Raw genomic sequence first — 16,193 nt, 5'->3', positions numbered from 1 at the left:
GCAGGCGGTCATTAGCTGCGATCGTTGTAACGATTTCCACGCTTTCGTTAATTTTCGAGCAGAGCCGAGCAGCAACGGGTAAAAAAACGTTAGGCGATCGCTTCGGCGAGAAAGTCCATCGGATACGAGGAAAGAAGTTCTGACGGAAAGACGAGCAGGTCAAGTTCTCTGCGTGCGTTGGCTCGAAACCAGACCGGCTGAATCACGACACTCCATTTATGGATGATGCGCGGATTGGCGTTTAAAATTAATATCGGCCGTCGCTCGAACGTCACAACAATTTCGCCCGTAAGAAGAAAGTCGAGCGGTCGTTGTGCGACGCCCAGGATCCTCTCTGCGATTAGTAACGCTGTAATTAGTCCGCGGGGCCATGCCTAGCGAATAAGAGTAAGATCTCGTCGATTTTCTCGCGAGAGTCCTTCCTTTTCCTCTGGAAAGTTTCCAGAAACGAGTAGATGAGGAAATATTTAAATTGAAATTTTGTTCAAATCGATAGAAACGTACAGGGAACGTCGAAACACAGCGTAACGTATCGACTATAAAAAAAAGAGCTACCTGAATTCCTCCTCAAAACGGAAATTTAATCCCTTGAATGCCCCTAAAAGACATTCTGATAGAATGTACGAATAATCGAAAGAATTATGGGAGGCTAGAATGCAGATACCAATTATTACTGGAAATGTGTACTTCCAAATTGGCATGAAATTATCGAATGATCTAATACCTATTTACATATATAGGTATTTTAGAAGTAATTACTTGAAGAAAAACTCTACATCTTTATTTCTGTATATCCGTGACCGGGAGACCGCTATAACGCAAAAAATAGAATTTAATGAAACAAAAATATTCTAAATAAGGAGGGGTCCGTATTATTGTGCCCTTGAATATAAATTATGTTTTAGGTTATAAGATCTAGGAACAAAGGAACTAATAAATAGATTTCTATTTATGTTCCTTGTAGCCTTTGGCGAGAGCTATAACTTACTTTTGGTAATGTCCTTTTGCTATAAATATATGAACGTGCTCTCTATCGATTCTATTATATTGTAACACTATGAGAGTAAAGGCCCAGATCAGCGTACACATATACGTTCTACTTATAATCGTACTTTTAATTATAGTTATACTTTTATTGATTTATTTAACCACTCCTCATGTTCAGCCTGAACAGGTATGAATATTAAAATTTTTTCATTTACGTTCTTCTCACACAATTCGAAGTTACTTTGCTATTGATTTACGACCAACTCAAAGAAGATTTTTCATACTTTTCCCAGCGATGCAGGATAGTAAATGTAGAAAATGGAAAATGAGGATAGAGTGGCAACTAAACAGCGATACGCGGTAAGAAGAATCGTTCCCAAAAAGGCGGGTGACCGTTAAGGTCCGCGACCTCTGGAATGAACCTTCGACTCGAATCATGGATATTCGTACGGAGCTTTTGTGACAGTACCGCCGCCAGTATTCGTGACTGTTTTAACGACACCTTAACCAGAGGATAAAAAGGTAGGCCTTGGTTTAAATAACAGTTATTAAGACGCGCATTAACCGTTCTCCAGAACTGTAAACTTACTTAACAGCTTTATCGATTATCTTTCGCATTTCATTTCGTATCTATCGCTCTCGAATCCAGTGTTTTTACAGTTGTCCAACAAGCGCACAACGAATCGCATTCAACACCATCCACACGCCACACGCAAAGTTCAAAGAAACTCGCAACATCATGTACCACTTCAAAGTAATGTGTTAAAAGCGGCAAAAAGCGTGATCGCTCGAACCGTTAAGCGAAAAATGGCACAGCACGAGCTCTACGTTTTATAAATGACATAGTTCTATTTTTTCATTACCATATTCCTCGTACACACGATTATACATAAGTATTTAGGCACTTGCAAATTAATATCTAGGAAAAAAATATAGTAAATGTATTGTATAGCAATTAAGTCAGAAAAATATATAGATTGTATAGTAATACGCAAATGTACATAAAATGTCCGAACTAGAGTAGTCCTTATGATATCGAATAAATAAAATAATTTTTCCTCTGGGATACCATCTGTTCAGTTACATTCATAAAAACACGGATGGCAAGGATATTAATCTTTTGACCGAATTGCACCAAGTTTTCGAATGCCTATGGACAATAGCGCATGTGCAATTAACATGTCGTTTTTATCGATTCGTTGGGAAGATGATTCGGTCTAACGATTCTTTTAAAACGCGATTTAGTGTAACGGATATGCTAGCTGGAAACTGGTTTTCATTTTTCGCAGGAATTGCTATTGATGCGAATTAGAGGCCGTTATCGACGGTGGACGGTGAAGTGTGACGAAACAGCATGAAAAAACGGACGCGTGACGGTCGATCAGTTAATTGGCCGGTCTCGAGCGTAAGAACGCTGCCGATATTTACGCAAACGACTCCATTTTTGGCGATCGATTATTATCAACGGCCGCGTGTAAATCGCAAAACGTCGCGTTCGGTTACTCTCGTCATACTTTAACGTCCGCTTAGGAAACTTTCGACTCGTTGTGTCCATACGCCAACAACGTTACCGAGGTGTCAATTCGCTGGAAAATGAAAGAATCACTCAACGACATCGAGCGTTACTGGTGGTTTCTTTTTCGGTTCTACGTCTGGCCGTATTAAAGCAGAGAAAGAGAGAGAGAGAGAGAGAGAGAGAGAGAGAGAGAGAGAGAGAGAGACGAAGAGCGAGAGATAGAGAAACCGGTCGAAAAGGTTCCGGCCTTAAATTATCCGGCTTATTGCCTGGAATTTGTTAGTCGTCGTTTTTACCCATTATCTCTCTGTCCGTTGCACGCATGAGCACGATCGATCCGTGGTTGCGTTCGTGGCAGATAACGAATAAATTATGTAGCGAATGGACCAGAGCGGAAACATTTTTCTCCGATTTCCATTCGAGACATGTAAGCGATCATTGTCGTTGAAAACATCGTGCTATTTCTGTTACGAGCGCCCCGCTATGCAGTGGTAAACTTACACACGAAGCAGTTTTTAAATTGACCAGGATTATTGGTCTATAATTAACTTCGCAAGCATCGGTTTCGAAAAACGAGGCAACCTATGTACGAACCAGTTTTGTCTCTATTATCGTCACGGTTAACGTGTAGAGAAAAGCAGCAGCAGCCATGGGCACTACTAAACTCATAGACAAATGTTATACCAAGTTATCCCGCTGGTAGACGTTTCGCACATTTTAAGTCAACACGTTATCCCAGTCGTAACTATCCCTAACTTGAAAAAGGAACGGAGAAATGAAGGAAAACGACGGCGTCACCTTTTTATGAGAAACCACACCGCTACTTAAGATTCATAATCTTCGCTTTCTTTGAATGGCCGCGCGTTCCGGACAAACAAGAGGCCGCCTGCCTACAAACAGGCACGAACCTAAGAACAAATCTATTCTGGCTGTCGTTGTTTTCAAAAGCGGACAGCCTGCTTCCGTTTTTTCTTTCCCCTTATTCTCGCGTTTTTCATCCGTTCTATTTTGACCAATGACAAAACGGCTGAGCGAGCAGAATCGCTCGTTCTTTTGCATTCCACGAACGAAGCGCCAGCGTCGCTTTACGTCGACCTTCGATGGCTCCTAGTAAGGTTGTAAGGCAAAAGATAGGCGGAAGGAAAGTAGAGGGAGACCGTAGGTGATCTTACCTCAGCGAGGTGCCATCGGCGAACAATGGGGAACAAGTGTTTTCTTCTACGTTCCACGTGTACCTAGGCTGTAATGTCATGCTATGTTGTGTTTCGCTATCTTTTAACTCGTTCCACCGTACAGCTGGAAAAGAAACGGCGCACGAGTATCGTTGACAATGAGATTTAAGTTCAAGTAATAGGTATGTCGCGAACAGAGCCCGATTTTCGTATGCTAGTCGTGTATCTAGTAGTTAAAGGTAGTTCGTGTTTTAATTGTAACGACTTGAGCCGGAAATACAACGGAAAGTTAAAATAAGTTAGACTATGTTGTGCTAAGTTTCAAGATATTCGCTGTAATATGTATACGTAATATATATATGTATGTGTAATACACATACGCTATGACATGTATATGTATATGTAATGTAGAGCGAACCGTTTTCACTAAAAGGTAAACCGTAGCACAGTTTAATAGTCTCTCGTGCGAATCGGCCACGTGCCATGTTGAATCTCTATGAAAGTGTTCGTGGAGAATAAAACGCAGACGAAAATGGAGCGTTTGAAGAGAGTTTAAAGAAAAACGATAATTTAGTATGTGCGGCACAAGGTTAATACGAGTAGAAGTGTTAATATTATAAGGTTAATAGCCACTTTCACGCGTTAGTGACTGACTGTTCGTCTGACGGAAGTTATATACCACTTTGTCAATGTTCTTTCATTTCCCAGCTTGCATTGCATCGGAGGATTTTTAACAAATGTTGAAAAAACGTCTGGCATTCAGATCGATTCGTAAAAGCGTTTATGCAACATTATTGTAGAAATACGATCCATTTCCGGTCGAGATATTAATTTTATACAAGACTTCTGTAATTGCTATGCCACCGGTGATCGTTTTCTCGTGCGATTATAAAAGCTGGAATTTTCGTGGCGTGGCTGTTATTTTGTTCCGTGATTACCGTTGTTTGACATCCTGGTTTTTTGCCCGTATAGGCAAGTTGAGTTACGTAACAGGATTTTCTACCTAGAAGGAAGACGACGAAGATTCTCGAATTTATGGTTCTTCACGGATTTGATAGTGGACGATGGATCGAGATAATTAACCTGATACGATCACGAGTCCACGGTTCGAAGCTCCCAGAAAATTGCCGACGCGACCGTCATGAAACGTAATTGCTTCGTGTATGTAGGATGAATATTGCGCGAATTTTGCAAAAAAGATTAACTATAGCGTCATCAAGCTATCGACATTTGTTCTTTTTCTATGTCGTGCTCTTGACACGATTTCCATGTGTTTGCATATGGATCGAGCAACAGGGTAGCTTGAGTTATTGAAAAACAGAATGAAAAAGCGCTCATGGTATCATATGCATATATAGGTAAATTTAGATCAATGCGTCATCCATGATACGAACATTAATAATTGTGACACACAGAAGATAAATTGATCAACTTTTGGAAAGTTTGTTAATTTCAATATCAGGATACGTGATTGGTAGACCGTGGCTATTCATGCAAATTCAGATTTTTGTGCATTTATTGGGTCAGTGCAAAGGTTCGTGTCCGATTCTAATGGATGTCACTAAATTATTTCTCTGCAAGTCACATCTGTTGTTGCATGTGCAAACTTCATAACAAAATTCAATTGTTACTTCAACTTCCAGCAGACATCTGTGTTCTGACAGTATCTGCATTGTGGAAAAGATTTCGAAAATGAACGGAGAAAGGGTTCATTTGCGTCATGTCATTCTTTAAGAATGGGAACTGATGTAATGGGAACTGCTGTAAGACACATTCAGGACGTTTACTAAGACCGTGCACCAGCTAGCTCTTCGTACAATAGAAAAAGTTTCTCTGAAACTTCTTCAGTTGAAATTCGATGATCATTTTGCAATGAATTAAGCATAACGTCATCATTTATCAAAGAAGATCGGACAGAGCGTGGCTCGACATCTGGTTGAAAATTGCCCGAATTTTGGCATGAAATTGGCCGAACTGATGCATCATCTTGGTAAACGTCCTGAATGTCTTTTACAGCAGTTTTCACTGTTACACCATCCCAGAATGTTTTCATCCGCTATGAAATTTGTATATGCAAAAACAGACTTGCAGACAAATAATTTGGCGACATCCATTGGAATCGGGCATGAATTTTTCCACTGATCCAATAATTAAAAAACTGGGACTTGAGTAGGCAATTTTTTTACTAATTAAATATTATAACGAGTACTATAGTTTGCCTATCTTTATATGTGTTTCTGTATTACATTGGTACTGTTATTGTCACACCTTCAAATTTCCCACAGATGTATAAAAATACGCAGTCTAATGATCAGTGTTTCAAAGTAAAAATGCCGTAAAATATCCATTGTACATAACGCAAATACCAATGTGCATTTTTACAGCCGCTCTGGATGTTCCGTAGTGTTTTTAAAATTTATTTAAAAGTGCAAAACCATGATAAACTATAATCAAAATTTTAGTAGTAACACGAAAGTATAGCGTCATCATTTTCTCAGTAAAACACAAAGTCTCTATTAAACAATTAGATACATATCGAATTAAAACATCAGGTTAAAAGTGATTCGAGTACAGTACGTCCTTGATTAGAATGGAATGGCTTCCTGCTTCGGTTTCTCAAGGCTTTTGAAGCAATTACCCTGTTTGTTTGGAAAGTATGTTTTCAGGAAGATATTCGATCGTGGAGCTACTTGTGAAATTCTGGGAAACGCGAGTACTTTCTAATCAGATGTACATTGTTCCAAAAGTATTGAAAGATCACTTTTACAAACAAATCATCGCGTACCACTTACAGTACGGTTGTTCTATCGTTTCCACAAAAGCAATGCACCGATCGTCATGGCATGTAAGACCTTGAATCTACCAGGATACAGGAATGGAACACAAAGGAGTAGACGACGCGTGACGATAAGCCACGCGTGTACTTAACAAATCAGGAGCTCCATAAATGGAAACCAAATGTACGAATGTACGGCGATGAAACGAAGGAAACAAAAGCTGAAACTCATTGTCGAAAACGTAGCCGATTTAACCAACGTATACCATCTAATATCTATAAGAAAGTTGTTTCATTATGCAAAGATTTCTCTTAATTACAGACCGCGATAATTTGTAGAAGGCTAATTGGACGTTACGAACATCCAAATATCACGAAACACAGAGAATTATGTTTTACATGCGAAGAACTTTTTATCGATGCACGATTTATTCATTTAACGTTCAAAGCCATAAATCGTTATCTGAAAATTGTGAAACTGATGTATTGATTTTTAAGTTAATGATACCGTGATTAGAACTCCAACTATAAATTATTCGCCGCTTTCATAGAAGGAAACCTGAATACAGTCAACTCATTTCTCATAAAAATTAAGTATACAATTATTTTATAAAGAATAATAAAATATTTCAAGACAACGCAAGAAAAAAGTAACGACTATTAATTTCCGAAAAAATACTTGAGCTTTTTCATCTTAAACGTAGAAATCTAAACTTTGTTTCATTGAAATAGAAAAACCTTGCCGGAACACATTAAAATATTAATCATTGACAGAGATTAACGCATTTTTGGAAGAAACGTTTGCAACAATACGACATTTGAAGTTAAAGTGGTAGAGTAAATCTTAAGTACTATTGAAACACCTATAATTGTTTAACGAGCGTATATCTGCTCTCGACCGGGGCCCCTTTTCTCGATGTGATTAGCTCACAGTTTCTCTTTCCGGTCGACCCCTTTCCCGTCGATTTCCTGCAGCACCTGCGTCTGTCCATGCCAAATAAGCCGAATAAGGTCGTCGTGTATACCCATCTGCGTAGCGGACTCTCCGCGTGAGCATTTCCAAACGGGAAAAATGAACTCGAGCGTGAGCGCCTTCTTCGCCAAACGATCGAATGCAATTTCGCTTCGACAGCAGGATCTATCGAAGCTTTCGAGGGAATCCGAGAAATTGCTTCCCTCTTTGCCTCCATTTTTCCAATATATATACATTGAAACAATTGTTAAACGATATCGCCGATTTGATAGAAAATGTGATACACTTTAAAAATCAGCAGGTGATTTTAGGGTCATTTTGGTTCAGTTAGGCTTTAATATCTTAAAATTCAATTTTCTATTCTGCACACGATAATTGGATTTCATTTCCAATAGAAATTTACTGATTTTACTCCGCTGGTTATTATTTTTCATTCGTGTAATGAAACATGTTTAGGTAAATTAAATCGTTAAAAATCGTTGCTAAAACTAAGCGAAATTTTTTGTAAAAGTTTATGTAAAGAAACTTGTACCGTTAGTTTTGCATAGGTTTATTTCTCATAGATATATTTCTCATATTCTAAATGATATAAATCATTGTTCAGAAATATTTTCACACTTCTGTGACATTATATAATATTCGTATCTTCTACATTAGGTATTCTATTGTCATATATGTTACAAACAATCCTATAAATCAGATCCAAACTTCGAGCTATTAATTTGTCTCAAATTCTTTTAACGTGTTATAGATTGAAAAGATTGTATGTTCCACGAATTAATTACTAAGATTTCCTTCTAAGATCACGAATGGTTATCACAATATTTTACTGTGTATATTTTGAGTTATTCGTGCACACAAATATAAAATTCCACCTAATTATTCCTCCGACAGTCTTAATCATCAAATGAGTTATCACGTTGTATACAGAATTTACAGGCGTTCTAATACTTCTGAATGAGAATGTACCTACAGCTAGATCAGAATACTCTGCCAGAATCGTCAGTATCGTATGTCCTATTATCGTCCTCTGTAAAATCACCTCGGCAATAGGTCGTTTTTCTATCAGCCTCGAGCGAAGCACTTCTCTGCAGGAGTAGCCCTGGCAGGAGGCGTTGGTCTTCCGATCAGATTTTCCTGTTCATGCAGGAAAGCTCGATGTTAGCGGTTCCACAACATATTGCACGTTCATCAGCCACTTTCTAAAGTGCACGCGGATGAAGCGGTGCTAATGAAGCTATCTCGCCGAACGAGCGACGTCGATGTAAAAGTTAGTTAAACTCGCTCTTACGTCGAGTGAAGCCATGTTAATTAAGAGACGAGGTCACCTACATTGACAGTGAGACGCCCGTGCCGGAGAAATGTCGGGCAGACGTTTGCTTTCCGCTTCCCGGCCGGTGTGGATTCGACCTCGCTGCATGTCTTCGTGCCTCCATGTCCTTTTTCTTCTTCCAACAGGGATTCTTGACGTTTTACTGGTGCCAGGGAAGTTTGCACGAGTAAATGTCCGTCACTGTTTTCTACCGACGATGCGGAAACAAGAGGAGGACTTTCTAATTTGAATTTCATCGCGCTGCATTGGGGATCAAACTATTTATATTATTATATTTATATATTCCAATGTTCAGACGTTTATACGTCCATTTATTTCTACCTTGTAAGTTTTGCATGGAAACTGTTGCAACAAATCGAATAAACGAGCGTCTCTTCCATTTTATTTTCTATAATGATAGCTCTGTAAGGTTCTTTGCGTTATAATTTTTATGATATCTGGAAATGGTACTTTTGGAGATGGAATACGTTGGCATCTCTTCTTTTTGTACATTGACACGTTTTCATATTTCTAGAGTTTACGATTTTTTCTTAGACGCAGGGTGAATAAGCGTTTACTTTTGCCACATCAAGATTTTCCTATGACTTCTCTAGACTTACTTGAAAAGCTTGCGAAATCGATTAAACTCGTCCTATTTTTCTTATACCAAGGCCTTTCTATAGTTTGTTAGTTTGTAAATTTTGATTGAAAAACGTTTAGAAGTTGGATAAATTGTCGTAGCATGTCGATATTAATCGTAACTTGCACGTTCGTGACTTCACATCTGCAATCTTCGGCTATCGAGAATTAAAGTTCCCTCTTATGCAACGGTCTGTCGGATATAAATTTATATGGAACAGCCGTCTGTTACATATGTATCTACTTTTTTCTCTCTATGCCGTGGAACGCACCTTTCCGCCACAGTAAATATAAATCAAACGTATCGCGGGATTTTACAACACACCTCGGTCCGAGTTTGATCCAAGGCACGTTTAATAATTGTCCAGAGAATTGCTTCATCTCGAATTCGATCGAGTAAATAAATAAATTTTTCGTACGATGGCGCGATTCCACTATCGCAAACGAGAGTCGGGCGATATTTTATCGTTCAATTACGCCGGATATATTAGCCAGAACGATCATTACGTTTTTGGTACGATACAGTGAAACGCGGCGCAGAGGTCCCATTTTCAAAATGCGATTACGAAAATCGCGTGTTCGCGTAAAAGTGAGAGTTCGAGTAGTGATATAATCCGACCTTATCGTTTCGTCGTTTCGTCGTTACGAGAAGTCGTTACGTTTACATCGTGAAAAAAAGAAAAAAAAAAAAAGAGAAAAAGAGGAGACATAAAACGAACACCTAAGATTACGTGTTTCCTGGCCAACGCAGTGCTCGCGAGTTACGTCTTAATTACGCGCGAGAGAGTTTCGTTGTTAATCGCCGAGGGACCAGCGACAGACGAATGTGTATTTTATCGTCAGAGGGCATCGCACTCCGGCGACAGGAACCTCTTCTGGCTATCCTGCGTGACCTGGGGCTGAGTCGCGCGGTTTCCTCTCGTCTGTCCTCTTCGTTCGCTCTGTATTGTTGGAGGAATCACGTATTTTCACGGTGAAGAAACTCGTTGTGTTATGTCACGTTGAATATTCCTAAAGGCGCATTTAGATCAAGCAAGCGAATGCTTGTTCTTTCCTCATTTTGGTAAAATTGGAATGTAAACGAACATTCTTTTGACTTTTGACGATTGCTTGATGAATCGAAAATCGAATGCTCTAAGAATTCTCTGAAAATAATGCAAAACGGTTCGATTATTGTAAGAGGTAATGAGTTTACGAACAGATGATCCATTTAAGCGAAAGGGGCACAAGTTTACAATAAACCTCGTCTTTTTTTTTTTTTTTTTTTTTCTTAATGTGAAACCTATATTTTCCCAATAAATACGATATAGATACAAGGTCCACCTGCTTACCGCTGCAAACTCTGTAACTACAAAATTCATGAAGATAAGTAATATATATCTTCTAAGACATTGAGTTATCAGGTAGTTATGAACCTGAATTGAATGGAACCTAGAACTTTATAAAAGGTGCCACGTGACCAATTTATCTTCTAAGAAGTCCGTATTACTCAGACACCCGACAGTGCTATCGACTCGCTCAAAGATTCTCATGGAAACTCCAAGTTGCAAGTACGCTTTCATAAACATCTCATGGCACGAAACTGAGACAAAAGCAGCGAATATTCCCACAGTCAAACCAGTCTACCAGCAGTCGCGTCTCGATCGTTCTCTACCGAAAGCAGGCAAGTTCGGTTTGAACGGATAGTTGGAAGGTTTGCCAAGCATTCGCTCGTTCTTCCCACCCAGGCTAGGGTCCCTAGGCCGATCTAACGGACGTCGTTGGCACGGTGACAGTGTAGCCGACGGTGAACACACGGGTCACGCCTGCAAGGGCCACGGGATAATGTCAAACGGCCGTAAATTACGGCCGAGGCGAATCCTCACCGCTACATAACGTGGGAGTCAGAACGTAAGTCAGGACATAATCGTGTGAGGGATAACTTGCCCGGACTTTCCCCTCGTTTATTATTTTCTCAGTTAAACGGGCCGTGCTCCGCGAACCGCCGCTGTCATCTGGACGAAAGGTCGACGCTTCTACCTTTATCGATTGGTCGATATCATTAGCACGCGATCCTCTGTCATTCTTCGTCGCTTTCGTGATAGTCAGCCGCATATATTCGTGATTAGCGTTGAATAAAATCGTCGATGATACGTGAATCTTGTATTGTATTTGGAGAGTAAGGAGGAAGAAGGGGAGGAGCCACGTCTTGCACTTTTTACGGAGCAGTTTTTAAATTCGATAGGTTGTCACTTATAGTAACACGAGTCATGTTATGAAAATTCCTGTTATAATTCCAAGAGTCCTGTTATTTCATTTCCTCCACTTGCTTTATAACTAAAAATATCGCCCTACGAAAGAGAAAATTATTGAAACATTGATATTAAATTACATATTAAAATATTATTTCTTCTAATTTCGTGATCATTCCAGCTTAATTCTTTAGAACAGATCGAGAAACTTGAAACGTCAAAGAAAAGCATAGTACGCTATGAAAACGAACAATAGAAGCCGGAAAACCCACGAATACATCATCCAGTAAACATCGTGAAAGTTTAAAATCTAAAATTTTCCATAGTGTTTGAGATTTCTGTTCCAAGGTTCGAACGTACAAGTATTAGATTGTCCGAAAAGTTTCTTTCGTTTTATGAGGAAATAATAGACGTCCAACGTTTTTGTTTTATATTATTTTGTCGAATTACGTACGATCCATTTTGTTCTGTTGAGATAAACACCGCGACATTTCACAGACTTGATTTCACGTTTATATGAAGGTATATTGTTGTAAAAAGCACGTTTGTGAAAGAAAGACACTTTCCGGGCAACCTAGCACCAACATGTATGTTCTCCGCTGACATTTAAATGATCAATGAAATCGACTGCATGAATGGCCGTTGTGCACATGTCGGACTATGACTTAACCGTAGTTGCTGGTTAAAAGTACGGAGAGGAGGTTAAGAAAACGAGATTCCATCTCAATTGCCGCAAAGACGCTGGCAAAGAAATGCCCAACTGTTAGACCCCGATTGACCGATCTACGCGAGCCAACGAGCCGTACGCTATTACATTCGGGCAAAAAGAGCTACCTTATGGAACTTACAGCTACTTCGACACCTCGAAGAAACGGCTGCACCGCCGTTGGATTGTGCAAACCAAATTGCGAACCAAGCTGTTTAATTTATAAACGGATTTCTTCCTTGTTAAATGTTCCACGCGGCAAAAACCATGAAAGATTTTATGCAACTTCTTCTTTCTTTCTTCCTTTCTTTTTCTATTTTGACGTGACTTATTGGTTAGCTTCAAGACTCTCTTTTCTTGATGCGAGGTCGCCGCTTTGAAATTCCTCCCGTTTCAGCGAGCTCATTTATTTGCCAGCGGGATTCCGATTGTTATACGTGAGCCGACTGAACGTCAATCGAGACAGCATCGTTATGTATCAGTTAATCGAGATTCTTGCGTACATCATAAGAAGTAGGTACAGTCGCCTGTTAATTCAGATCGGTAGCCAGTACCTGCAGGCGTGTTTTACCGTGGTTCCATTACGATTCCCGCTTTGACGAAAGGGTAATTAGTTGAAAACCTTGGGTACTTGAAAAAGTTTAGGTTCAATGTAATTGGTGTCATTTAAATGACTATCCTATTGTGTAATTAGATTAATATTGTTAGAGGTATTTTAGAAGTCACAGGTTATTAGATCGGTGCATACAAAATGTCGTTTCTCGAACAACTAACTACTTATTAATGAGGTTAACACTACTCATTAAGTGGGCGATATTAAAAGACAAGATATTTGCTATGAATTACATACATCCAACCTTATACGTTAAAAATACTTACAAATATTTGTATATATAAGAATATTAAAAACTCTTATTATATACATTACAGAAAAAGATAGAAATAAAGTTTCAATATCTTCATTTTAGAAATAAAGTAACAATACAGTTATTTCAATTTATGAACAAATTTCTCTATTTATACGCTCTCTGCTCTATATTTCAATTCCCATTAATATTCTCGAAAGGAAACCAAAATTCACGCTGAAGAAAGCAAAATTCAACCATCGAACCACGCTCTATATCGTTTATCTCTTGCCCAGCAAAAAGAAGTAATCCGATAAAAATCTGGAAAGAAGTCCATCGAGCCACCAACGCATCGTTTGATCTCGAAGAAGATTCCAGCGAGCGTGAAACGGCGTGCAAAGAGGAGGGAGACGAGTTCACGGTTTGCAGGTTCGACGTTAGCGTCGACCAGCAGCGAAACTGGAGATCCGCTTGTGTGGAAACGGGCAACCGGGCACGTATGCCATTTCGTATCTGGATGCACGATCTGCGTAGCGGCCGAAGAGCCTGGCGACGGCGGCGCGGCGATGAAGTTACACACGTGTGGGATGCCACGGGGGCCTATACGAGCAGGCATGTACTGTTCGTCGTTCAGAAGAAGGCACTTGCAAGGAATGTTGATCTGATTGGTTATTTCTCATAGGCCTAATGCAATCGTAAAAATAGACACGTGTATTGCTCAAAAGATTCGCATCAACAGTCAGTCACACGACCAGCAATGAAGGCAAAGAAAAGACAAACACAAATAATTAAATTACCTTCTTGTGAAAATATCGTCATAGTGATTAATAAAGTTGGTTATTACAATTTGCACGGGTTCCTCAATTTTATCAGAAGAATAATATTGGAAATTTTGAATGATGCTAATTCGGTGATTAGGAACTGTACAAATAAGATCGTATAGCATCGTGTATTATCGTAATGGGTGAAGGAGAAAAGTATTCCTTTCGATCCCGTGTCGTCGTCTCAGATACCATCTTCTAAACGAGAAATAGTACTTGTCTGGTGGAAAATATGCTAGAGCATAATCGCAAAACGACATTAGCCAGCGCCGCATTCCACGGAGGGCGACGGGCCCAATTCTTGGTACAACGCCGCTGGTACCTGAAATGCATTCCACCGAGGACGTCGGGTTCCAGCCGCGTATACGTCAGCGGAGAGTCGGAAAAAATACGGGAAGGGCGTGTGCACAGGATCGAGGAACGCGGCCGTGCCAGTGCTCGTGCCTCGCAAAACTATCTATCTCGCATGGAACATCGGCCGATAGTATATTTTGAAAAAGAAATTTAGTCAAAAATTTGTGCCTGGAGTTTAGGTTGTTTTGTGGATTTTAAAAACATTTAGCAATATCAGAATTGTCATATCTGCGATTCTTCTTATTTTAACATTTCTTTTTACATCTCTCTATCTTACGTTTAAGGATATTCTGATATAAAAAATTGAGGATCTTGTCGTATCGTATGACGGATTTTTAGTTTTCTATTTGAAATTCTACGCATCTTAAACTTCATGGAATTTATCTTACATATGTATCATGGCGAAGGAGTATTGGTATTGAATATTTGTTATTCTTGGAATATCATTCTTGGATACAGTTTCCACGTGACAGAGACTCTTCCGGTTTTCCCCGGAGGACCGCGGAATCTCTGCAATGCACAGCTTTTCGCTTTTATTCCATTTCCATTCGTCGTCATAAATTCCATATATACGTCAATGCCATTCAGTTTCATTTTAATCGTAACGGTTTTACAATTCAATCGTGTTGATCGACACTTTTGTTTTTAACGTCATCAGAAAATGGACAATTTGCACGTCGGATACACAGCACACGTAACGAGCACCGATTTCCCGTAGAAGGAGGCGGTCGGTTTAATTATCGTTCTCGTCACGTTGTTACCTGACGTAACACCTGACAATACTTCTTTGTATGCGCCGCTAATGCGATGCAAATCGAGAAATAGTTAGTTGTCGGCTATTAGAAGCAGCACATGATCGTGACGATCAACGAGACTACTAAATGACTGGAAAAAATTCCTCTGTCATTACTTTTTAACAACGCAGGAAATAACCAATAAGATTTAACTTATGTTTCATTCCATAATTCACGATTAACATTTTCGCTGACACTAGAATATCTGTTGCACCGATTGAATTATTGTACATATTTGTTATATATTAGACATTATTATACATATTAATATATTATATCCTAATTCCAAATAATATTGTTAGCGTATCTGTTGCGTCTTTAAATCTATGAATTTCGATATAAAGATTTCAGAAGAGGAGCAAGACAGGAAACACTACATTAAAATAACATTTTGTTTTTTCGACCAGTCTCGGAGAGACGCGATTGCGAGGTAGCGCGTCAACGGGAGTCGTAAATTCCCGTTACGATTAAATAATCGACGCCACCAACTGATCGATTCCCTATTTCGATTAGGATAATAGAGGTGGTTTAATTAGTATAACGTTTGATTAACAGTTCAAAGATAGTATATATTCCCAACAACTTTGTAGAAAAGATAGTTACGCTGGTGCGTAAGATATAAATTAAGTAGGCGAATGATCTAAAGATGTAAAGCCGATAAAGAGATGTTGACTGTTCTAAAGATGATGAACCAGTCTAGAGATGTTGACTGATCTGTAGTCTTAGATCCAGTGAAGTCCGGTGACGATACTGTTGCAAAGGAAAACTCTTACTCGGTGGTGATCGCCCCACCAATGGTCGTTTGCGGGTGAAACCCCGGGAAACATGAGAAAATCCACGTTTACCCAATTTTCATCTGATGGAGCAATAACCATATGGAACCCCTTGAATCGAAAATGTTTTATGCCACTTACCGGTCTTAACGGTGAATCAAAAAACCTCGTCTTATGACCGTTCCTTAGCATTATTGCGACCCGCTTAATTCTATGTGCACAGCTGGTGAACGCCTCAAACGTAAAGCGTCACTGGACGTAATAACTGTTATTTAAAATAAATATTTGTATGGC

The 16,193-nt window shown here is 39.3% G+C and overlaps 1 long non-coding RNA gene across 1 annotated transcript in view; it reads left to right on the top strand.

Annotated features, from left to right (window-relative positions):
- LOC126921382 (uncharacterized) overlaps positions 1–2,053 on the top strand; it is a 133,935-nt gene extending 131,882 nt beyond the window's left edge. Inside the window, exons 7-8 of the long non-coding RNA XR_007712306.1 lie at positions 1,281–1,509; positions 1,637–2,053. This is a non-coding gene — a long non-coding RNA (uncharacterized LOC126921382). The remainder of the gene's footprint in view (positions 1–1,280; positions 1,510–1,636) is intronic.
- Positions 2,054–16,193: the final 14,140 nt, after the last annotated feature.

Source organism: Bombus affinis, chromosome 10, assembly GCF_024516045.1.
Source record: "Bombus affinis isolate iyBomAffi1 chromosome 10, iyBomAffi1.2, whole genome shotgun sequence".
Taxonomy (NCBI): domain Eukaryota; kingdom Metazoa; phylum Arthropoda; class Insecta; order Hymenoptera; family Apidae; genus Bombus; species Bombus affinis.
The sequence above is the reverse complement of the archived record's forward strand: the minus strand, read 5'-3'. Positions and strand labels throughout refer to the sequence as shown.